Source organism: Mytilus trossulus, chromosome 14, assembly GCF_036588685.1.
Source record: "Mytilus trossulus isolate FHL-02 chromosome 14, PNRI_Mtr1.1.1.hap1, whole genome shotgun sequence".
NCBI classification, from domain to species: domain Eukaryota; kingdom Metazoa; phylum Mollusca; class Bivalvia; order Mytilida; family Mytilidae; genus Mytilus; species Mytilus trossulus.
The window spans coordinates 63,843,708-63,867,799 of record NC_086386.1 but is presented as its reverse complement, the minus strand read 5'-3'; the positions used below and the strand labels follow the sequence as shown (position 1 = coordinate 63,867,799).

Sequence of the window (24,092 nt, the reverse complement as noted above, 5' to 3'; positions counted from 1 at the left end):
AATATTGTCTGAAATATTTATATGAAAATTTCGACAGACAATATTTCATGGAAGACAATATTTTATGTTACACCTGTTCTGCGGGAACCCCGAGTTATGATGGCAAGAATTCCTCAAATCTACAACAATCTCCTAACCTACGCACTAAAGGATACATATTGCATATATGAGTGAGTTTATAAAGCTGCAGCCCCACAAACAGAAGCTGAAGATCTTGTAGACATTTTATTTAGATTCTGTGTTCCTGTGCAAACCAATCTACAATCAAGACACAAGCACTTGTTGTAAAATTATCAATATAACAATATCAGGTAATAACTTAAAGGGGCACTAGCTGTCAAATTCATGGTCACCTATTTGACTCATATTTGATTTATAACAATGTAAAACATTTATCCAAACTACCAAAAGTCCAAAAGAAACAGTTTATAGCGCATGGGGTAGATAATATGAAGGTTTGATTCGTATGAATTTTAGTACAGACGCCATCTTATTAACTATCGATTTGAACTCAGATGACCATATAAGCGATGTAAACATACATAAAGATATTGAATAGATTAAACCAACACGTGCAATTGGATTTGTATAGGTCTGTGCGATTTTATTTTATAGATTCAAAATATGTTTCTCATTGTTTTCAACCGTATAAGAATGCTTTCATATGGATCGAATAAGTAATCAAATGGTTTACCGTAGTTTCACTTTCATTGTTGACATTCGTTTTCTTTAAAAATAACCAGGACACGTGCATTATTGTCAATCTCTAGCTTGGGATAAAACTGAATAGATATAGGAAGATGTGGTGTGAGTGCCAATGAGACAACTCTCCATCCAAATAACAATTTAAAAAGTAAACCATTATAGGTTAAAGTACGGCCTTCAACACGGAGCCTTGGCTCACACCGAACATCAAGCTATAAAGGCTATGAAGTTCACATGAATACAGATTTAATGAGGTCGACTGATACACTTGCAAGTGAATTAGCAAATATCAATGTTTCTTTGCTAAATTTGACAAAATTGAACTATTTTGGCTGCTAAAAGCGAATTATTATTTCACTATTTACTTTCATTATTGATTTAATGTACCAAAAAAAAATCTTACTTTAGATTTTTTATATATCTCGTAGCTAGTACCCCTTTACCTAAAACCTTGAAAGACATGGTACTGGTAGTTGTGACATAAAGAAATACAAGAACACCACATTAAAATAAATAATTTGTTTTGCACATCGCTTATATGTCTAAGTCAATTGTACATGATTTCAATAATGTGAATTTGAACTTCCTTACTTTAGAATTACTTTAACACTCCATTACACCAGCCCTGCCACTAACTTGGTTAAGAGTTGACAGATTGACGGGCGGACCGACAGGCGCAAAGTGAGACGAGACCGATCACAATTGATCACCTGACCAATACTAGTACTATGTTTTGCTAAAGAAAATTTCTACTTTTACCAGCCATTTTTAATTGTGTATGTATATATCAGCCTGCAGACTATTCTCAATATTTTCAGTAAATACCTTTACATGCATTTTGTGTTTCAAAATGGATAAAGTCAATGGAAGTATCTTGTGCCTAAAGAAACGAAGAAAGTGATGCGGTTATTAGTGATTGGGTAACGCTTCAAACTAGTGTGGATTAAAATCAAATGTGTGTTTCGATATATTCAATTTCATTGTGGATTAAAATCAAATGAGTGTTCAGCTACATTCGATTTCATTGTGGATTAAAATCAAATGTGTGTTCCAATATATTCGATTTCATTGTGGATTAAAATCAAATATGTGTTCAGCTATATTCGATTCATTGTGAATTAAAATCAAATATGAGTTCAGATATATATTATATTTCATATTGTGGATTAAAATCAAATGTGTGTTCAGCTGTATTCGATTTCATTATGGATTAAAATCAAATGTGTGTTCAGATATATTCAATTTCATTGTGGATTAAAATCAAATGTGTGTTCAACTATAATCAATTTCATTGTGGATTAAAATCAAATGTGTGTTCAGCTATCATATTCGATTCATTGTGGATTAAAATCAAATATGAGTTCAGAAATATATTAGATTTCATTGTGGATTAAAATCAAATGTGTGCTCAGCTATATTCGATTTCATTGTGAATTAAAATAAAATGTGTGTTCAACTATAATCAATTTCATTGTGGATTAAAATCAAAGGTGTGTTCAGCTATCATATTCGATTCATTGTGGATTAAAATCAAATATGAGTTCAGATATATATTAGATTTCATTGTGGATTAAAATCAAATGTGTGTTCAGCTATATTCGATTTCATTGTGGATTAAAATCAAATGTATGTTCAGCTATATTTGATTTCATTGTGGATTAAATCAAATGTGTGTTCAGCTATATTCGATTTCATTGTGGATTACAAAGATGATATTGTTATAGCAGCTAATAATGGTGAGTTTTATAAATATTATACTTTAAAATGCAGTCCTCGGCTATTAGTTTCTTGTCTTTTAAGTTTTATTTCTTACAAGGTGAATGATTAGAAGAATGGACAAACTTTCAAAGTACAAAACTAACATGGTAAAAGTTCACATGAGGTTTGAATTGCACATATGAGCATTATGTTAGATTTTTGTGGGCACATATGAACTACCAAACTGCACACGTTGAGCAATTTGATTTGCATACAATTATAAGGAAATTGACATGAACCTTTTCAAAGGAAGTCTTATCCAAATATTGGAAATTATCTATATAATCTGCCTTTTGCTCTATAATAAGATTGATATGTATCCATGTATGATATTTCAGCATTATATGTTAAAATTGGTTTTATAAGAGAATCAAAATGATTACAGGATACATTAAAAGGGAAATTTCCAAAAAAGGCTGCATGGGTTTTTAATGAAAACAGAGCTTTCCTAGCTATTTTTGGCTAATCTGTTAAACTTGCATTTTATAGATTTCCATTATTTTTTATCAGAGTGCCCAGAAATTTATACTCAGTAATGTTATCATTTTTTTTTCATCATTGAACCTTACAATGTATGGTTCCAGTTTTGTAGGTTTTTGTTCAATGATCTTTGTTTTTGTTTTTTTAATTATTTAGACATACATTGACATAACTGCCATTTTTCACAGTAATTTGATAAGTCATTTAAGTTATTTTGAAGACCTTCTGTACTTTTGGATAAAATTATAAGGTCATTGTAAACAAAAGACTTCCTATAACAGAGATATAACTTAACTTTTTTTGAGGCTGTAATCCACGGGCGCTGTCTGGATCCCAGGTCTTCTGAGTGGGTACCTGCAAGAGAAAACAAAGTGTCTGTTACCATCACATTAATACGACAATTTTGGAAAAGGGTCCATTAACATAAAGATATAACTTAACTTTTTTTGAGGCTGTAATCCACGGGCGCTGTCTGGATCCCAGGTCTTCTGAGTGGGTACCTGCAAGAGAAAACAAAGTGTCTGTTACTTTCACATTAATACGACAATTTTGGAAAAGGGTCCATTAACATAAAGATATAACTTAACTTTTTTTGAGGCTGTAATCCACGGGCGCTGTCTGGATCCCAGGTCTTCTGAGTGGGTACCTGCAAGAGAAAACAAAGTGTCTGTTACTTTCACATTAATACGACAATTTTGGAAAAGGGTCCATTAACATAAAGATATAACTTAACTTTTTTTGAGGCTGTAATCCACGGGCGCTGTCTGGATCCCAGGTCTTCTGAGTGGGTACCTGCAAGAGAAAACAAAGTGTCTGTTACTTTCACATTAATACGACAATTTTGGAAAAGGGTCCATTAACATAAAGATATAACTTAACTTTTTTTGAGGCTGTAATCCACGGGCGCTGTCTGGATCCCAGGTCTTCTGAGTGGGTACCTGCAAGAGAAAACAAAGTGTCTGTTACTTTCACATTAATACGACAATTTTGGAAAAGGGTCCATTAACATAAAGATATAACTTAACTTTTTTTGAGGCTGTAATCCACGGGCGCTGTCTGGATCCCAGGTCTTCTGAGTGGGTACCTGCAAGAGAAAACAAAGTGTCTGTTACTTTCACATTAATACGACAATTTTGGAAAAGGGTCCATTAACATAAAGATATAACTTAACTTTTTTTGAGGCTGTAATCCACGGGCGCTGTCTGGATCCCAGGTCTTCTGAGTGGGTACCTGCAAGAGAAAACAAAGTGTCTGTTACTTTCACATTAATACGACAATTTTGGAAAAGGGTCCATTAACATAAAGATATATAAACTTAACTTTTTTTGAGGCTGTAATCCACGGGCGCTGTCTGGATCCCAGGTCTTCTGAGTGGGTACCTGCAAGAGAAAACAAAGTGTCTGTTACTTTCACATTAATACGACAATTTTGGAAAAGGGTCCATTAACATAAAGATATAACTTAACTTTTTTTGAGGCTGTAATCCACGGGCGCTGTCTGGATCCCAGGTCTTCTGAGTGGGTACCTGCAAGAGAAAACAAAGTGTCTGTTACTTTCACATTAATACGACAATTTTGGAAAAGGGTCCATTAACATAAAGATATAACTTAACTTTTTTTGAGGCTGTAATCCACGGGCGCTGTCTGGATCCCAGGTCTTCTGAGTGGGTACCTGCAAGAGAAAACAAAGTGTCTGTTACTTTCACATTAATACGACAATTTTGGAAAAGGGTCCATTAACATAAAGATATAACTTAACTTTTTTTGAGGCTGTAATCCACGGGCGCTGTCTGGATCCCAGGTCTTCTGAGTGGGTACCTGCAAGAGAAAACAAAGTGTCTGTTACTTTCACATTAATACGACAATTTTGGAAAAGGGTCCATTAACATAAAGATATATAAACTTAACTTTTTTTGAGGCTGTAATCCACGGGCGCTGTCTGGATCCCAGGTCTTCTGAGTGGGTACCTGCAAGAGAAAACAAAGTGTCTGTTACTTTCACATTAATACGACAATTTTGGAAAAGGGTCCATTAACATAAAGATATAACTTAACTTTTTTTGAGGCTGTAATCCACGGGCGCTGTCTGGATCCCAGGTCTTCTGAGTGGGTACCTGCAAGAGAAAACAAAGTGTCTGTTACTTTCACATTAATACGACAATTTTGGAAAAGGGTCCATTAACATAAAGATATAACTTAACTTTTTTTGAGGCTGTAATCCACGGGCGCTGTCTGGATCCCAGGTCTTCTGAGTGGGTACCTGCAAGAGAAAACAAAGTGTCTGTTACTTTCACATTAATACGACAATTTTGGAAAAGGGTCCATTAACATAAAGATATAACTTAACTTTTTTTGAGGCTGTAATCCACGGGCGCTGTCTGGATCCCAGGTCTTCTGAGTGGGTACCTGCAAGAGAAAACAAAGTGTCTGTTACTTTCACATTAATACGACAATTTTGGAAAAGGGTCCATTAACATAAAGATATAACTTAACTTTTTTTGAGGCTGTAATCCACGGGCGCTGTCTGGATCCCAGGTCTTCTGAGTGGGTACCTGCAAGAGAAAACAAAGTGTCTGTTACTTTCACATTAATACGACAATTTTGGAAAAGGGTCCATTAACATAAAGATATAACTTAACTTTTTTTGAGGCTGTAATCCACGGGCGCTGTCTGGATCCCAGGTCTTCTGAGTGGGTACCTGCAAGAGAAAACAAAGTGTCTGTTACTTTCACATTAATACGACAATTTTGGAAAAGGGTCCATTAACATAAAGATATAACTTAACTTTTTTTGAGGCTGTAATCCACGGGCGCTGTCTGGATCCCAGGTCTTCTGAGTGGGTACCTGCAAGAGAAAACAAAGTGTCTGTTACTTTCACATTAATACGACAATTTTGGAAAAGGGTCCATTAACATAAAGATATAACTTAACTTTTTTTGAGGCTGTAATCCACGGGCGCTGTCTGGATCCCAGGTCTTCTGAGTGGGTACCTGCAAGAGAAAACAAAGTGTCTGTTACTTTCACATTAATACGACAATTTTGGAAAAGGGTCCATTAACATAAAGATATATAACTTAACTTTTTTTGAGGCTGTAATCCACGGGCGCTGTCTGGATCCCAGGTCTTCTGAGTGGGTACCTGCAAGAGAAAACAAAGTGTCTGTTACTTTCACATTAATACGACAATTTTGGAAAAGGGTCCATTAACATAAAGATATAACTTAACTTTTTTTGAGGCTGTAATCCACGGGCGCTGTCTGGATCCCAGGTCTTCTGAGTGGGTACCTGCAAGAGAAAACAAAGTGTCTGTTACTTTCACATTAATACGACAATTTTGGAAAAGGGTCCATTAACATAAAGATATAACTTAACTTTTTTTGAGGCTGTAATCCACGGGCGCTGTCTGGATCCCAGGTCTTCTGAGTGGGTACCTGCAAGAGAAAACAAAGTGTCTGTTACTTTCACATTAATACGACAATTTTGGAAAAGGGTCCATTAACATAAAGATATAACTTAACTTTTTTTGAGGCTGTAATCCACGGGCGCTGTCTGGATCCCAGGTCTTCTGAGTGGGTACCTGCAAGAGAAAACAAAGTGTCTGTTACTTTCACATTAATACGACAATTTTGGAAAAGGGTCCATTAACATAAAGATATAACTTAACTTTTTTTGAGGCTGTAATCCACGGGCGCTGTCTGGATCCCAGGTCTTCTGAGTGGGTACCTGCAAGAGAAAACAAAGTGTCTGTTACTTTCACATTAATACGACAATTTTGGAAAAGGGTCCATTAACATAAAGATATAACTTAACTTTTTTTGAGGCTGTAATCCACGGGCGCTGTCTGGATCCCAGGTCTTCTGAGTGGGTACCTGCAAGAGAAAACAAAGTGTCTGTTACTTTCACATTAATACGACAATTTTGGAAAAGGGTCCATTAACATAAAGATATAACTTAACTTTTTTTGAGGCTGTAATCCACGGGCGCTGTCTGGATCCCAGGTCTTCTGAGTGGGTACCTGCAAGAGAAAACAAAGTGTCTGTTACTTTCACATTAATACGACAATTTTGGAAAAGGGTCCATTAACATAAAGATATATAACTTAACTTTTTTTGAGGCTGTAATCCACGGGCGCTGTCTGGATCCCAGGTCTTCTGAGTGGGTACCTGCAAGAGAAAACAAAGTGTCTGTTACTTTCACATTAATACGACAATTTTGGAAAAGGGTCCATTAACATAAAGATATAACTTAACTTTTTTTGAGGCTGTAATCCACGGGCGCTGTCTGGATCCCAGGTCTTCTGAGTGGGTACCTGCAAGAGAAAACAAAGTGTCTGTTACTTTCACATTAATACGACAATTTTGGAAAAGGGTCCATTAACATAAAGATATAACTTAACTTTTTTTGAGGCTGTAATCCACGGGCGCTGTCTGGATCCCAGGTCTTCTGAGTGGGTACCTGCAAGAGAAAACAAAGTGTCTGTTACTTTCACATTAATACGACAATTTTGGAAAAGGGTCCATTAACATAAAGATATAACTTAACTTTTTTTGAGGCTGTAATCCACGGGCGCTGTCTGGATCCCAGGTCTTCTGAGTGGGTACCTGCAAGAGAAAACAAAGTGTCTGTTACTTTCACATTAATACGACAATTTTGGAAAAGGGTCCATTAACATAAAGATATAAACTTAACTTTTTTTGAGGCTGTAATCCACGGGCGCTGTCTGGATCCCAGGTCTTCTGAGTGGGTACCTGCAAGAGAAAACAAAGTGTCTGTTACTTTCACATTAATACGACAATTTTGGAAAAGGGTCCATTAACATAAAGATATAACTTAACTTTTTTTGAGGCTGTAATCCACGGGCGCTGTCTGGATCCCAGGTCTTCTGAGTGGGTACCTGCAAGAGAAAACAAAGTGTCTGTTACTTTCACATTAATACGACAATTTTGGAAAAGGGTCCATTAACATAAAGATATAACTTAACTTTTTTTGAGGCTGTAATCCACGGGCGCTGTCTGGATCCCAGGTCTTCTGAGTGGGTACCTGCAAGAGAAAACAAAGTGTCTGTTACTTTCACATTAATACGACAATTTTGGAAAAGGGTCCATTAACATAAAGATATAACTTAACTTTTTTTGAGGCTGTAATCCACGGGCGCTGTCTGGATCCCAGGTCTTCTGAGTGGGTACCTGCAAGAGAAAACAAAGTGTCTGTTACTTTCACATTAATACGACAATTTTGGAAAAGGGTCCATTAACATAAAGATATAACTTAACTTTTTTTGAGGCTGTAATCCACGGGCGCTGTCTGGATCCCAGGTCTTCTGAGTGGGTACCTGCAAGAGAAAACAAAGTGTCTGTTACTTTCACATTAATACGACAATTTTGGAAAAGGGTCCATTAACATAAAGATATAACTTAACTTTTTTTGAGGCTGTAATCCACGGGCGCTGTCTGGATCCCAGGTCTTCTGAGTGGGTACCTGCAAGAGAAAACAAAGTGTCTGTTACTTTCACATTAATACGACAATTTTGGAAAAGGGTCCATTAACATAAAGATATAACTTAACTTTTTTTGAGGCTGTAATCCACGGGCGCTGTCTGGATCCCAGGTCTTCTGAGTGGGTACCTGCAAGAGAAAACAAAGTGTCTGTTACTTTCACATTAATACGACAATTTTGGAAAAGGGTCCATTAACATAAAGATATAACTTAACTTTTTTTGAGGCTGTAATCCACGGGCGCTGTCTGGATCCCAGGTCTTCTGAGTGGGTACCTGCAAGAGAAAACAAAGTGTCTGTTACTTTCACATTAATACGACAATTTTGGAAAAGGGTCCATTAACATAAAGATATAACTTAACTTTTTTTGAGGCTGTAATCCACGGGCGCTGTCTGGATCCCAGGTCTTCTGAGTGGGTACCTGCAAGAGAAAACAAAGTGTCTGTTACTTTCACATTAATACGACAATTTTGGAAAAGGGTCCATTAACATAAAGATATAACTTAACTTTTTTTGAGGCTGTAATCCACGGGCGCTGTCTGGATCCCAGGTCTTCTGAGTGGGTACCTGCAAGAGAAAACAAAGTGTCTGTTACTTTCACATTAATACGACAATTTTGGAAAAGGGTCCATTAACATAAAGATATAACTTAACTTTTTTTGAGGCTGTAATCCACGGGCGCTGTCTGGATCCCAGGTCTTCTGAGTGGGTACCTGCAAGAGAAAACAAAGTGTCTGTTACTTTCACATTAATACGACAATTTTGGAAAAGGGTCCATTAACATAAAGATATAACTTAACTTTTTTTGAGGCTGTAATCCACGGGCGCTGTCTGGATCCCAGGTCTTCTGAGTGGGTACCTGCAAGAGAAAACAAAGTGTCTGTTACTTTCACATTAATACGACAATTTTGGAAAAGGGTCCATTAACATAAAGATATAACTTAACTTTTTTTGAGGCTGTAATCCACGGGCGCTGTCTGGATCCCAGGTCTTCTGAGTGGGTACCTGCAAGAGAAAACAAAGTGTCTGTTACTTTCACATTAATACAACAATTTTGGAAAAGGGTCCATTAACATAAAGATATAACTTAACTTTTTTTGAGGCTGTAATCCATGGGCGCTGTCTGGATCCCAGGTCTTCTGAGTGGGTACCTGCAAGAGAAAACAAAGTGTCTGTTACTTTCACATTAATACGACAATTTTGGAAAAGGGTCCATTAACATAAAGATATAACTTAACTTTTTTTGAGGCTGTAATCCACGGGCGCTGTCTGGATCCCAGGTCTTCTGAGTGGGTACCTGCAAGAGAAAACAAAGTGTCTGTTACTTTCACATTAATACGACAATTTTGGAAAAGGGTCCATTAACATAAAGATATAACTTAACTTTTTTTGAGGCTGTAATCCACGGGCGCTGTCTGGATCCCAGGTCTTCTGAGTGGGTACCTGCAAGAGAAAACAAAGTGTCTGTTACTTTCACATTAATACGACAATTTTGGAAAAGGGTCCATTAACATAAAGATATAACTTAACTTTTTTTGAGGCTGGAATCCACGGGCGCTGTCTGGATCCCAGGTCTTCTGAGTGGGTACCTGCAAGAGAAAACAAAGTGTCTGTTACTTTCACATTAATACGACAATTTTGGAAAAGGGTCCATTAACATAAAGATATAACTTAACTTTTTTTGAGGCTGGAATCCACGGGCGCTGTCTGGATCCCAGGTCTTCTGAGTGGGTACCTGCAAGAGAAAACAAAGTGTCTGTTACTTTCACATTAATACGACAATTTTGGAAAAGGGTCCATTAACATAAAGATATAACTTAACTTTTTTTGAGGCTGTAATCCACGGGCGCTGTCTGGATCCCAGGTCTTCTGAGTGGGTACCTGCAAGAGAAAACAAAGTGTCTGTTACTTTCACATTAATACGACAATTTTGGAAAAGGGTCCATTAACATAAAGTATAACTTAACTTTTTTTGAGGCTGTAATCCACGGGCGCTGTCTGGATCCCAGGTCTTCTGAGTGTGTACCTGCAAGAGAAAACAAAGTGTCTGTTACTTTCACATTAATACGACAATTTTGGAAAAGGGTCCATTAACATAAAGATATAACTTAACTTTTTTTGAGGCTGTAATCCACGGGCGCTGTCTGGATCCCAGGTCTTCTGAGTGGGTACCTGCAAGAGAAAACAAAGTGTCTGTTACTTTCACATTAATACGACAATTTTGGAAAAGGGTCCATTAACATAAAGATATAACTTAACTTTTTTTGAGGCTGTAATCCACGGGCGCTGTCTGGATCCCAGGTCTTCTGAGTGGGTACCTGCAAGAGAAAACAAAGTGTCTGTTACTTTCACATTAATACGACAATTTTGGAAAAGGGTCCATTAACATAAAGATATAACTTAACTTTTTTTGAGGCTGTAATCCACGGGCGCTGTCTGGATCCCAGGTCTTCTGAGTGGGTACCTGCAAGAGAAAACAAAGTGTCTGTTACTTTCACATTAATACGACAATTTTGGAAAAGGGTCCATTAACATAAAGATATAACTTAACTTTTTTTGAGGCTGTAATCCACGGGCGCTGTCTGGATCCCAGGTCTTCTGAGTGGGTACCTGCAAGAGAAAACAAAGTGTCTGTTACTTTCACATTAATACGACAATTTTGGAAAAGGGTCCATTAACATAAAGATATAACTTAACTTTTTTTGAGGCTGTAATCCACGGGCGCTGTCTGGATCCCAGGTCTTCTGAGTGGGTACCTGCAAGAGAAAACAAAGTGTCTGTTACTTTCACATTAATACGACAATTTTGGAAAAGGGTCCATTAACATAAAGATATAACTTAACTTTTTTTGAGGCTGTAATCCACGGGCGCTGTCTGGATCCCAGGTCTTCTGAGTGTGTACCTGCAAGAGAAAACAAAGTGTCTGTTACTTTCACATTAATACGACAATTTTGGAAAAGGGTCCATTAACATAAAGATATAACTTAACTTTTTTTGAGGCTGTAATCCACGGGCGCTGTCTGGATCCCAGGTCTTCTGAGTGTGTACCTGCAAGAGAAAACAAAGTGTCTGTTACTTTCACATTAATACGACAATTTTGGAAAAGGGTCCATTAACTTAAAGATATAAGATATAACTTAACTTTTTTTGAGGCTGGAATCCACGGGCGCTGTCTGGATCCCAGGTCTTCTGAGTGGGTACCTGCAAGAGAAAACAAAGTGTCTGTTACTTTCACATTAATACGACAATTTTGGAAAAGGGTCCATTAACATAAAGATATAACTTAACTTTTTTTGAGGCTGTAATCCACGGGCGCTGTCTGGATCCCAGGTCTTCTGAGTGGGTACCTGCAAGAGAAAACAAAGTGTCTGTTACTTTCACATTAATACGACAATTTTGGAAAAGGGTCCATTAACATAAAGATATAACTTAACTTTTTTTGAGGCTGTAATCCACGGGCGCTGTCTGGATCCCAGGTCTTCTGAGTGGGTACCTGCAAGAGAAAACAAAGTGTCTGTTACTTTCACATTAATACGACAATTTTGGAAAAGGGTCCATTAACATAAAGATATAACTTAACTTTTTTTGAGGCTGGAATCCACGGGCGCTGTCTGGATCCCAGGTCTTCTGAGTGGGTACCTGCAAGAGAAAACAAAGTGTCTGTTACTTTCACATTAATACGACAATTTTGGAAAAGGGTCCATTAACATAAAGATATAACTTAACTTTTTTTTAGGCTGGAATCCACGGGCGCTGTCTGGATCCCAGGTCTTCTGAGTGGGTACCTGCAAGAGAAAACAAAGTGTCTGTTACTTTCACATTAATACGACAATTTTGGAAAAGGGTCCATTAACATAAAGATATAACTTAACTTTTTTTGAGGCTGTAATCCACGGGCGCTGTCTGGATCCCAGGTCTTCTGAGTGGGTACCTGCAAGAGAAAACAAAGTGTCTGTTACTTTCACATTAATACGACAATTTTGGAAAAGGGTCCATTAACATAAAGATATAACTTAACTTTTTTTGAGGCTGTAATCCACGGGCGCTGTCTGGATCCCAGGTCTTCTGAGTGGGTACCTGCAAGAGAAAACAAAGTGTCTGTTACTTTCACATTAATACGACAATTTTGGAAAAGGGTCCATTAACATAAAGATATAACTTAACTTTTTTTGAGGCTGGAATCCACGGGCGCTGTCTGGATCCCAGGTCTTCTGAGTGGGTACCTGCAAGAGAAAACAAAGTCTGTTACTTTCACATTAATACGACAATTTTGGAAAAGGGTCCATTAACATAAAGATATAACTTAACTTTTTTTGAGGCTGTAATCCACGGGCGCTGTCTGGATCCCAGGTCTTCTGAGTGGGTACCTGCAAGAGAAAACAAAGTGTCTGTTACTTTCACATTAATACGACAATTTTGGAAAAGGGTCCATTAACATAAAGATATAACTTAACTTTTTTTGAGGCTGTAATCCACGGGCGCTGTCTGGATCCCAGGTCTTCTGAGTGGGTACCTGCAAGAGAAAACAAAGTGTCTGTTACTTTCACATTAATACGACAATTTTGGAAAAGGGTCCATTAACATAAAGATATATAAACTTAACTTTTTTTGAGGCTGTAATCCACGGGCGCTGTCTGGATCCCAGGTCTTCTGAGTGGGTACCTGCAAGAGAAAACAAAGTGTCTGTTACTTTCACATTAATACGACAATTTTGGAAAAGGGTCCATTAACATAAAGATATAACTTAACTTTTTTTGAGGCTGTAATCCACGGGCGCTGTCTGGATCCCAGGTCTTCTGAGTGGGTACCTGCAAGAGAAAACAAAGTGTCTGTTACTTTCACATTAATACGACAATTTTGGAAAAGGGTCCATTAACATAAAGATATAACTTAACTTTTTTTGAGGCTGTAATCCACGGGCGCTGTCTGGATCCCAGGTCTTCTGAGTGGGTACCTGCAAGAGAAAACAAAGTGTCTGTTACTTTCACATTAATACGACAATTTTGGAAAAGGGTCCATTAACATAAAGATATAACTTAACTTTTTTTGAGGCTGTAATCCACGGGCGCTGTCTGGATCCCAGGTCTTCTGAGTGGGTACCTGCAAGAGAAAACAAAGTGTCTGTTACTTTCACATTAATACGACAATTTTGGAAAAGGGTCCATTAACATAAAGATATAACTTAACTTTTTTTGAGGCTGTAATCCACGGGCGCTGTCTGGATCCCAGGTCTTCTGAGTGGGTACCTGCAAGAGAAAACAAAGTGTCTGTTACTTTCACATTAATACGACAATTTTGGAAAAGGGTCCATTAACATAAAGATATAACTTAACTTTTTTTGAGGCTGGAATCCACGGGCGCTGTCTGGATCCCAGGTCTTCTGAGTGGGTACCTGCAAGAGAAAACAAAGTGTCTGTTACTTTCACATTAATACGACAATTTTGGAAAAGGGTCCATTAACATAAAGATATAACTTAACTTTTTTTGAGGCTGTAATCCACGGGCGCTGTCTGGATCCCAGGTCTTCTGAGTGGGTACCTGCAAGAGAAAACAAAGTGTCTGTTACTTTCACATTAATACGACAATTTTGGAAAAGGGTCCATTAACATAAAGATATAACTTAACTTTTTTTGAGGCTGTAATCCACGGGCGCTGTCTGGATCCCAGGTCTTCTGAGTGGGTACCTGCAAGAGAAAACAAAGTGTCTGTTACTTTCACATTAATACGACAATTTTGGAAAAGGGTCCATTAACATAAAGATATAACTTAACTTTTTTTGAGGCTGTAATCCACGGGCGCTGTCTGGATCCCAGGTCTTCTGAGTGGGTACCTGCAAGAGAAAACAAAGTGTCTGTTACTTTCACATTAATACGACAATTTTGGAAAAGGGTCCATTAACATAAAGATATAACTTAACTTTTTTTGAGGCTGTAATCCACGGGCGCTGTCTGGATCCCAGGTCTTCTGAGTGGGTACCTGCAAGAGAAAACAAAGTGTCTGTTACTTTCACATTAATACGACAATTTTGGAAAAGGGTCCATTAACATAAAGATATAACTTAACTTTTTTTGAGGCTGTAATCCACGGGCGCTGTCTGGATCCCAGGTCTTCTGAGTGGGTACCTGCAAGAGAAAACAAAGTGTCTGTTACTTTCACATTAATACGACAATTTTGGAAAAGGGTCCATTAACATAAAGATATAACTTAACTTTTTTTGAGGCTGTAATCCACGGGCGCTGTCTGGATCCCAGGTCTTCTGAGTGGGTACCTGCAAGAGAAAACAAAGTGTCTGTTACTTTCACATTAATACAACAATTTTGGAAAAGGGTCCATTAACATAAAGATATAACTTAACTTTTTTTGAGGCTGTAATCCATGGGCGCTGTCTGGATCCCAGGTCTTCTGAGTGGGTACCTGCAAGAGAAAACAAAGTGTCTGTTACTTTCACATTAATACGACAATTTTGGAAAAGGGTCCATTAACATAAAGATATAACTTAACTTTTTTTGAGGCTGTAATCCACGGGCGCTGTCTGGATCCCAGGTCTTCTGAGTGGGTACCTGCAAGAGAAAACAAAGTGTGTTACTTTCACATTAATACGACAATTTTGGAAAAGGGTCCATTAACATAAAGATATAACTTAACTTTTTTTGAGGCTGTAATCCACGGGCGCTGTCTGGATCCCAGGTCTTCTGAGTGGGTACCTGCAAGAGAAAACAAAGTGTCTGTTACTTTCACATTAATACGACAATTTTGGAAAAGGGTCCATTAACATAAAGATATAACTTAACTTTTTTTGAGGCTGTAATCCACGGGCGCTGTCTGGATCCCAGGTCTTCTGAGTGGGTACCTGCAAGAGAAAACAAAGTGTCTGTTACTTTCACATTAATACGACAATTTTGGAAAAGGGTCCATTAACATAAAGATATAACTTAACTTTTTTTGAGGCTGGAATCCACGGGCGCTGTCTGGATCCCAGGTCTTCTGAGTGGGTACCTGCAAGAGAAAACAAAGTGTCTGTTACTTTCACATTAATACGACAATTTTGGAAAAGGGTCCATTAACATAAAGATATAACTTAACTTTTTTTGAGGCTGGAATCCACGGGCGCTGTCTGGATCCCAGGTCTTCTGAGTGGGTACCTGCAAGAGAAAACAAAGTGTCTGTTACTTTCACATTAATACGACAATTTTGGAAAAGGGTCCATTAACATAAAGATATAACTTAACTTTTTTGAGGCTGTAATCCACGGGTGCTGTCTGGATCCCAGGTCTTCTGAGTGGGTACCTGCAAGAGAAAACAAAGTGTCTGTTACTTTCACATTAATACGACAATTTTGGAAAAGGGTCCATTAACATAAAGATATAACTTAACTTTTTTTGAGGCTGGAATCCACGGGCGCTGTCTGGATCCCAGGTCTTCTGAGTGGGTACCTGCAAGAGAAAACAAAGTGTCTGTTACTTTCACATTAATACGACAATTTTGGAAAAGGGTCCATTAACATAAAGATATAACTTAACTTTTTTTGAGGCTGTAATCCACGGGCGCTGTCTGGATCCCAGGTCTTCTGAGTGGGTACCTGCAAGAGAAAACAAAGTGTCTGTTACTTTCACATTAATACGACAATTTTGGAAAAGGGTCCATTAACATAAAGATATAACTTAACTTTTTTTGAGGCTGTAATCCACGGGCGCTGTCTGGATCCCAGGTCTTCTGAGTGGGTACCTGCAAGAGAAAACAAAGTGTCTGTTACTTTCACATTAATACGACAATTTTGGAAAAGGGTCCATTAACATAAAGTATAACTTAACTTTTTTTGAGGCTGTAATCCACGGGCGCTGTCTGGATCCCAGGTCTTCTGAGTGGGTACCTGCAAGAGAAAACAAAGTGTCTGTTACTTTCACATTAATACGACAATTTTGGAAAAGGGTCCATTAACATAAAGATATAACTTAACTTTTTTTGAGGCTGTAATCCACGGGCGCTGTCTGGATCCCAGGTCTTCTGAGTGGGTACCTGCAAGAGAAAACAAAGTGTCTGTTACTTTCACATTAATACGACAATTTTGGAAAAGGGTCCATTAACATAAAGATATAACTTAACTTTTTTTGAGGCTGTAATCCACGGGCGCTGTCTGGATCCCAGGTCTTCTGAGTGGGTACCTGCAAGAGAAAACAAAGTGTCTGTTACTTTCACATTAATACGACAATTTTGGAAAAGGGTCCATTAACATAAAGATATAACTTAACTTTTTTTGAGGCTGGAATCCACGGGCGCTGTCTGGATCCCAGGTCTTCTGAGTGGGTACCTGCAAGAGAAAACAAAGTGTCTGTTACTTTCACATTAATACGACAATTTTGGAAAAGGGTCCATTAACATAAAGATATAACTTAACTTTTTTGAGGCTGTAATCCACGGGTGCTGTCTGGATCCCAGGTCTTCTGAGTGGGTACCTGCAAGAGAAAACAAAGTGTCTGTTACTTTCACATTAATACGACAATTTTGGAAAAGGGTCCATTAACATAAAGATATAACTTAACTTTTTTTGAGGCTGGAATCCACGGGCGCTGTCTGGATCCCAGGTCTTCTGAGTGGGTACCTGCAAGAGAAAACAAAGTGTCTGTTACTTTCACATTAATACGACAATTTTGGAAAAGGGTCCATTAACATAAAGATATAACTTAACTTTTTTTGAGGCTGTAATCCACGGGCGCTGTCTGGATCCCAGGTCTTCTGAGTGGGTACCTGCAAGAGAAAACAAAGTGTCTGTTACTTTCACATTAATACGACAATTTTGGAAAAGGGTCCATTAACATAAAGATATAACTTAACTTTTTTTGAGGCTGTAATCCACGGGCGCTGTCTGGATCCCAGGTCTTCTGAGTGGGTACCTGCAAGAGAAAACAAAGTGTCTGTTACTTTCACATTAATACGACAATTTTGGAAAAGGGTCCATTAACATAAAGATATAACTTAACTTTTTTTGAGGCTGTAATCCACGGGCGCTGTCTGGATCCCAGGTCTTCTGAGTGGGTACCTGCAAGAGAAAACAAAGTGTCTGTTACTTTCACATTAATACGACAATTTTGGAAAAGGGTCCATTAACATAAAGATATAACTTAACTTTTTTTGAGGCTGTAATCCACGGGCGCTGTCTGGATCCCAGGTCTTCTGAGTGGGTACCTGCAAGAGAAAACAAAGTGTCTGTTACTTTCACATTAATACGACAATTTTGGAAAAGGGTCCATTAACATAAAGATATAACTTAACTTTTTTTGAGGCTGTAATCCACGGGCGCTGTCTGGATCCCAGGTCTTCTGAGTGTGTACCTGCAAGAGAAAACAAAGTGTCTGTTACTTTCACATTAATACGACAATTTTGGAAAAGGGTCCATTAACATAAAGATATAACTTAACTTTTTTTGAGGCTGTAATCCACGGGCGCTGTCTGGATCCCAGGTCTTCTGAGTGTGTACCTGCAAGAGAAAACAAAGTGTCTGTTACTTTCACATTAATACGACAATTTTGGAAAAGGGTCCATTAACTTAAAGATATAAGATATAACTTAACTTTTTTTGAGGCTGGAATCCACGGGCGCTGTCTGGATCCCAGGTCTTCTGAGTGGGTACCTGCAAGAGAAAACAAAGTGTCTGTTACTTTCACATTAATACGACAATTTTGGAAAAGGGTCCATTAACATAAAGATATAACTTAACTTTTTTTGAGGCTGTAATCCACGGGCGCTGTCTGGATCCCAGGTCTTCTGAGTGGGTACCTGCAAGAGAAAACAAAGTGTCTGTTACTTTCACATTAATACGACAATTTTGGAAAAGGGTCCATTAACATAAAGATATAACTTAACTTTTTTTGAGGCTGTAATCCACGGGCGCTGTCTGGATCCCAGGTCTTCTGAGTGGGTACCTGCAAGAGAAAACAAAGTGTCTGTTACTTTCACATTAATACGACAATTTTGGAAAAGGGTCCATTAACATAAAGATATAACTAAACTTTTTTTGAGGCTGGAATCCACGGGCGCTGTCTGGATCCCAGGTCTTCTGAGTGGGTACCTGCAAGAGAAAACAAAGTCTGTTACTTTCACATTAATACGACAATTTTGGAAAAGGGTCCATTAACATAAAGATATAACTTAACTTTTTTTTAGGCTGGAATCCACGGGCGCTGTCTGGATCCCAGGTCTTCTGAGTGGGTACCTGCAAGAGAAAACAAAGTGTCTGTTACTTTCACATTAATACGACAATTTTGGAAAAGGGTCCATTAACATAAAGATATAACTTAACTTTTTTTGAGGCTGTAATCCACGGGCGCTATCTGGATCCCAGGTCTTCTGAGTGGGTACCTGCAAGAGAAAACAAAGTGTCTGTTACTTTCACATTAATACGACAATTTTGGAAAAGGGTCCATTAACATAAAGATATAACTTAACTTTTTTTGAGGCTGTAATCCACGGGCGCTGTCTGGATCCCAGGTCTTCTGAGTGGGTACCTGCAAGAGAAAACAAAGTGTCTGTTACTTTCACATTAATTTGACAATTTTGGAAAAGAGTCCATTAACATAAAGATATAACTTAACTTTTTTTGAGGCTGTAATCCACGGGCGCTGTCTGGATCCCAGGTCTTCTGAGTGGGTACCTGCAAGAGAAAACAAAGTGTCTGTTACTTTCACATTAATTTGACAATTTTGGAAAAGGGTCCATTAACATAAAGATATAACTTAACTTTTTTTGAGGCTGTAATCCACGGGCGCTGTCTGGATCCCAGGTCTTCTGAGTGGGTACCTGCAAGAGAAAACAAAGTGTCTGTTACTTTCACATTAATACGACAATTTTGGAAAAGGGTCCATTAACATAAAGATAAAACTTAACTTTTTTTGAGGCTGTAATCCACGGGCGCTGTCTGGATCCCAGGTCTTCTGAGTGGGTACCTGCAAGAGAAAACAAAGTGTCTGTTACTTTCACATTAATACGACAATTTTGGAAAAGGGTCCATTAACATAAAGATATAACTTAACTTTTTTTGAGGCTGTAATCCACGGGCGCTGTCTGGATCCCAGGTCTTCTGAGTGGGTACCTTCAAGAGAAAACAAAGTGTCTGTTACTTTCACATTAATACGACAATTTTGGAAAAGGGTCCATTAACATAAAGATATAACTTAACTTTTTTTGAGGCTGTAATCCACGGGCGCTGTCTGGATCCCAGGTCTTCTGAGTGTGTACCTGCAAGAGAAAACAAAGTGTCTATTACTTTTACATTAATACGACAATTTTGAAAAAGGGTCCATTAACATAAAGATATAACTTAACATTTTTACACCACCATCCTTGTAATTTGAGATAAGTATATTTCTTTTAATTTTGTCCCCTTTACCATCCCACACAAATCTGTATAGCATAGCTTGTAACTGCTTTAATATATTTCTTGAGGGATCTGGTAAAACAGTAAAACATTGAATTAGAATTGGTAGGGCGAGAGTTTTCACAACTACAATTTTCCCATATATAGTAATATTTCTAAATGACCAGTCACTTAAAAGATTTTTAACTTTTTGAATTTTTTTCTAAATAATTATCAACACATATATATCAACTTTTGACAAACAATATTGAATGCCTAGGAGTTTGAAATTTCCTGAATGGTTCCATATCATTGTTTTATTTGTGTTAAGCTCCTCACCACAGCCCCTTTTTGCCCCAATCCATATAACTTGGGTTTTTTCAAAATTAGCCTTCAAACCAGAGCATGAGTAAAACAAGTCTATCTTATTTAGAGCACTGTTGAGAGATTCTTCACTATCATCCAGGATCAAAGTCGAATCATCAGCATACTGACTGAGTAAAAATTCAGAATTCTTAATCTTTATACCATTAATGTTGTTGTCATATTTTATTGATGCACTATAAGCAGTTCCAAACATAAAATAAAAAGATAGGGAGACAATGGATCCCCTTGTCATACCCCCCTCTCTATTACAAAAAAATCAGATAGATAGCCATTATTTTGAATTGTACTTTTAAAGGGTTATGAACCATTTCACTATTGTGTCCCCAAAACCTAGAAATTTCAAGGTTTCACATATACAGTTCCACTCAAGAGAGTCGAAGGCTTTTTCAAAGTCCAACAAGACAAGCAAGCCAGGAATATCTTCGTCATCTACTTTTTTCAAGAGGTCATATATAAGTCTTGTACACTCACCAATATATCTGCCTTTCATAAAGCCAGTTTGAGTTTCACTAATCAGGTGATCAAGGACTTTTTTAATTCTATTTGCAATACATGTTGATACTATTTTATAGTCTACATTAAGCAGTGAGATATGTCGCCAGTTTTTTAGAAAATGTTTTGGTTTACCATCTTTGGGTAGACAGGTGATAACACCTTGTGTTTGTGAAATTGATTATTTACCTTCATGAAATGATTCTTTGAAAGAACGCATGTCGTGCCAAATTTTTTTATAAAACTCAGTTGTAAAACCATCCAGACCAGGAGATTTTCCATTTTTCATATTTTTTAATGCATTATGAATTTCTGAGCTTTTTAGTTCCACCCTCTAAATAAATATTTTGTTCATCAGAGAGAATTTTGATAAATGGGTTTTCAAGAGAAAAGAAATTAGCTCTGTGTGTATTATTTATAAGTGTTTTCTTAGATGAATATAGATTCTCATAATATAACTTTTGTTCCGCACGAATTTTTGCTTGATCAGTGATACATTCACCATTATCTAAAGTTATTTTTTATATTACTTTGTCAATATAATTTCTTTTCTCTAGATTACAGAAATATTTTGTACTTCTCTCCCCTTCAATTTGCCATTTAGCTTTTGCTCTCATTATTGCCCCTTTTATTCTAGATTCTCTTAACGACCTTAACTGAAGTTCAATACGTGTAATTTCTTCCCTTTTATCATTGATATTTTCATTATTGTTCAAATTGTTCAATTGACTTTCTAGTTCTTGTTCTTCCCTACTGCATTCTTTCTTTTTAAAAGATGAATAAGAGATTGTTTTTCCTCGTATCATCAGTTTTAAAGTTTCCCAAAACAGTTGGTCGGAAATGGAAAATTCTATTTCTTCCCTATTTTCAGAATCAACTATTTTATATTGATCAATACAATCAGCAATACAAGTTTTAGTATTAGTAATAAATTCTTTGTCATATAATAAAGCATTGTTAAATTTCCATGTCCCTTTGCCTTTTTCATTTGTATTAAATTGAATGGACAGAGATACGGGTGAGTGATCAGACCTATATGCAACACCAATATCACACAAGGTTATCAGTGGTTGAAAATCAGATGAGACAAGGAAGTAATCCAGTCTTGCCTGCTTCTTGTTAGGTCCTCTCCAGGAAAACCTCTTTTTCTCTGGGTATAATTCCTTATAAACATCAACCAGATCTACTTCTGACATCATTTCATTAACCTTTTTTTGAGCTTTAGGATTATTTTTATGCAAATAGTTTAAAGTATCCATATCATTTTTGTGGTAAATTCCAATCACCACCTACTTATTAGTAGATCTTACTTTGCTGATCATTTTTGCTGATTACAGTTTATCTTTATCTATAATAATATTCAAGATAATGACTAAAAACTGCAAAATTTCCTTAAAATTACCAATTAAGTGGCAGCAACCCAACAATGGTTTGTTTGATTCATCTGAAAATTTCAGGGCTGATAGATCTGGACCTAATGAACATTTTAACCCATGTCAGATTTGCTCTAAATGTTTTCGTTTTTGAGATATAGGCCAAAAACTGCATTTGACCCCTATGTTCTATTTTAAGTAACGGTGGCCATGTTTTTTGACGGATCAAAAATCGAAGCGCACACTTTGTGCAGGATACTCTAGGGAACAATCATGCTAAGTTTCATTCAAATCCATTCAAAAGTTTCAGAGGAGAAGATGTTTGAAAAATTGTTAACGACGACGACAGACGTCAAGTGATAAGAAAAGCTCACATGGCCTTTTAGGCCAGGTGAGCTAAAAAACAAAAACAAAAATAATTGTTTTCCCCTTTCCTTATACCTCTAAGAAAAAAGATTATGGTGCAAATCTCTGCAAGTCTTTTCCCATTTCAAGTTTTGTAATGTTTTTAATTTTGAGGGTCAGAAGTTCAACTGTTTATTATTGTTGTCTGGGGTGCCCCTTTTTGCTGAAACAGATAATTCTGCTTTTATTTGAGAATGACATGTCTCTCAGGTTGGTTTGTTGTTTTTTAAAGGTGATACAGTTTTGAACAACTGTTAAGAGACATTCTATTTATATGTGGGGTTCTTTACATAAAAGTAGACAGTATGAGGAATTATAGCCATGTGCGTTTTATATGATGGACAGCTAGTAATTAAGTCTGACCACATTTAAAACTTAATAAACTATTAACACTTACTAGACGAGTTCAATAAGGGTGTATATTTTGAATAAAGTTTACCTAAGTACTATTGAAAGGCACATATTATGTATTTCTTTAGTTTAGAGAGGGTTTTATTATTCTCCGTGTTTTTGTCTGTATCATGAGCCAAAACATCCTGTTTAAGTTGCGCATGCCCACCTGATTAATCTAATATGCAAATTAGCCATGTGCGGATGAGCCGGGACATAAATTTATCAACATAGAAAAAAAAACCGAACAATTAGAGAGAGTTTTAGAATACACAATGTAAAAAAAAAAAAAAAGAAAGAAAAAAAACCCGAACAATTAGAGAGAGTTTTAGAATACACAATGTAAAAAAAAAAAAAAAGAAACCCAAAAAACAGGAACGTAGTAATAAAATACAATAATAATAAACAGAAAGTTACTGTGAGTGTTCCAATGCAATTTGTTTAAATATTGTTTTGTTTAAATCAGTTATAAAAAGTTATTTATTTTACATGAGAAGGTCTGCTGAAAGGTCTATGATGATCTCTTCTTTTTCAGCATGACAAACGGATACTCTTTAATGTATACAAGATGGACTTACCTCTGTTCAGATGAAGACAGTGCACGTCTTTCATTTAAAAGATTAAATCGAAGTTTGGCAACAGACGGCGGCACATCGGGCACAACACTATACCCACTTCCACGTTGTAGCTTCATCCCAGCGGCCAGAACTTCGTCTTGATCTATCAGACTATTAAAGCGCACAATAATCTTTCTCTTCTCTTTGTCTCCCTCTTTTCCTGGTAGCCTATGCACGGCCTGGAACAGCATTTTTCGATGCGCTCCTTGGGTATTTCTAAAGTTTTTTCAAAGAAGTGTCGGACATACAAATCAGTTGCTTTAGGCATCTCGGCCAAGGGGGTTCCTCTCACACCACTTACCACCAGGTTCCATTTTCTGCCCCAATACTCGAGCTTTAGTCTTTTTTTTCTTCTGTTGATATTTTTTCCTCAATATCAGGAAGGAGTGTGTTATGTATGTCTTTAATACTGTCATCCATGAGTTTAGCATGAGATTCAAGGTTTTCTACATTGTCCCTTAGTACCTTGACCTCTGTTTTCAGAAATTCAACATCCCCCTCTAATTTGAGGTGCAAACTTGCAAAGCATTCGGACACAGATTTAGATTCGTACATTTTTTTTAAGGTCTCATACCTTTCTTGTTCCCTGGGGTCCATGGTTATCAGTTGTCTCCGTATATTTCCGTCAAAATGTACTTTAAGT

The 24,092-nt window shown here is 37.3% G+C and overlaps 1 long non-coding RNA gene across 1 annotated transcript; it reads left to right on the top strand.

Moving 5' to 3' along the window:
- Positions 1-1,903: 1,903 nt before the first annotated feature.
- LOC134697080 (uncharacterized) lies at positions 1,904-23,590 on the top strand. Its single transcript, XR_010103065.1, has 2 exons — positions 1,904-2,441; positions 23,368-23,590. It is a non-coding gene; the product is annotated as an uncharacterized LOC134697080 (long non-coding RNA).
- The last annotated feature ends 502 nt before the right edge of the window (positions 23,591-24,092 follow it).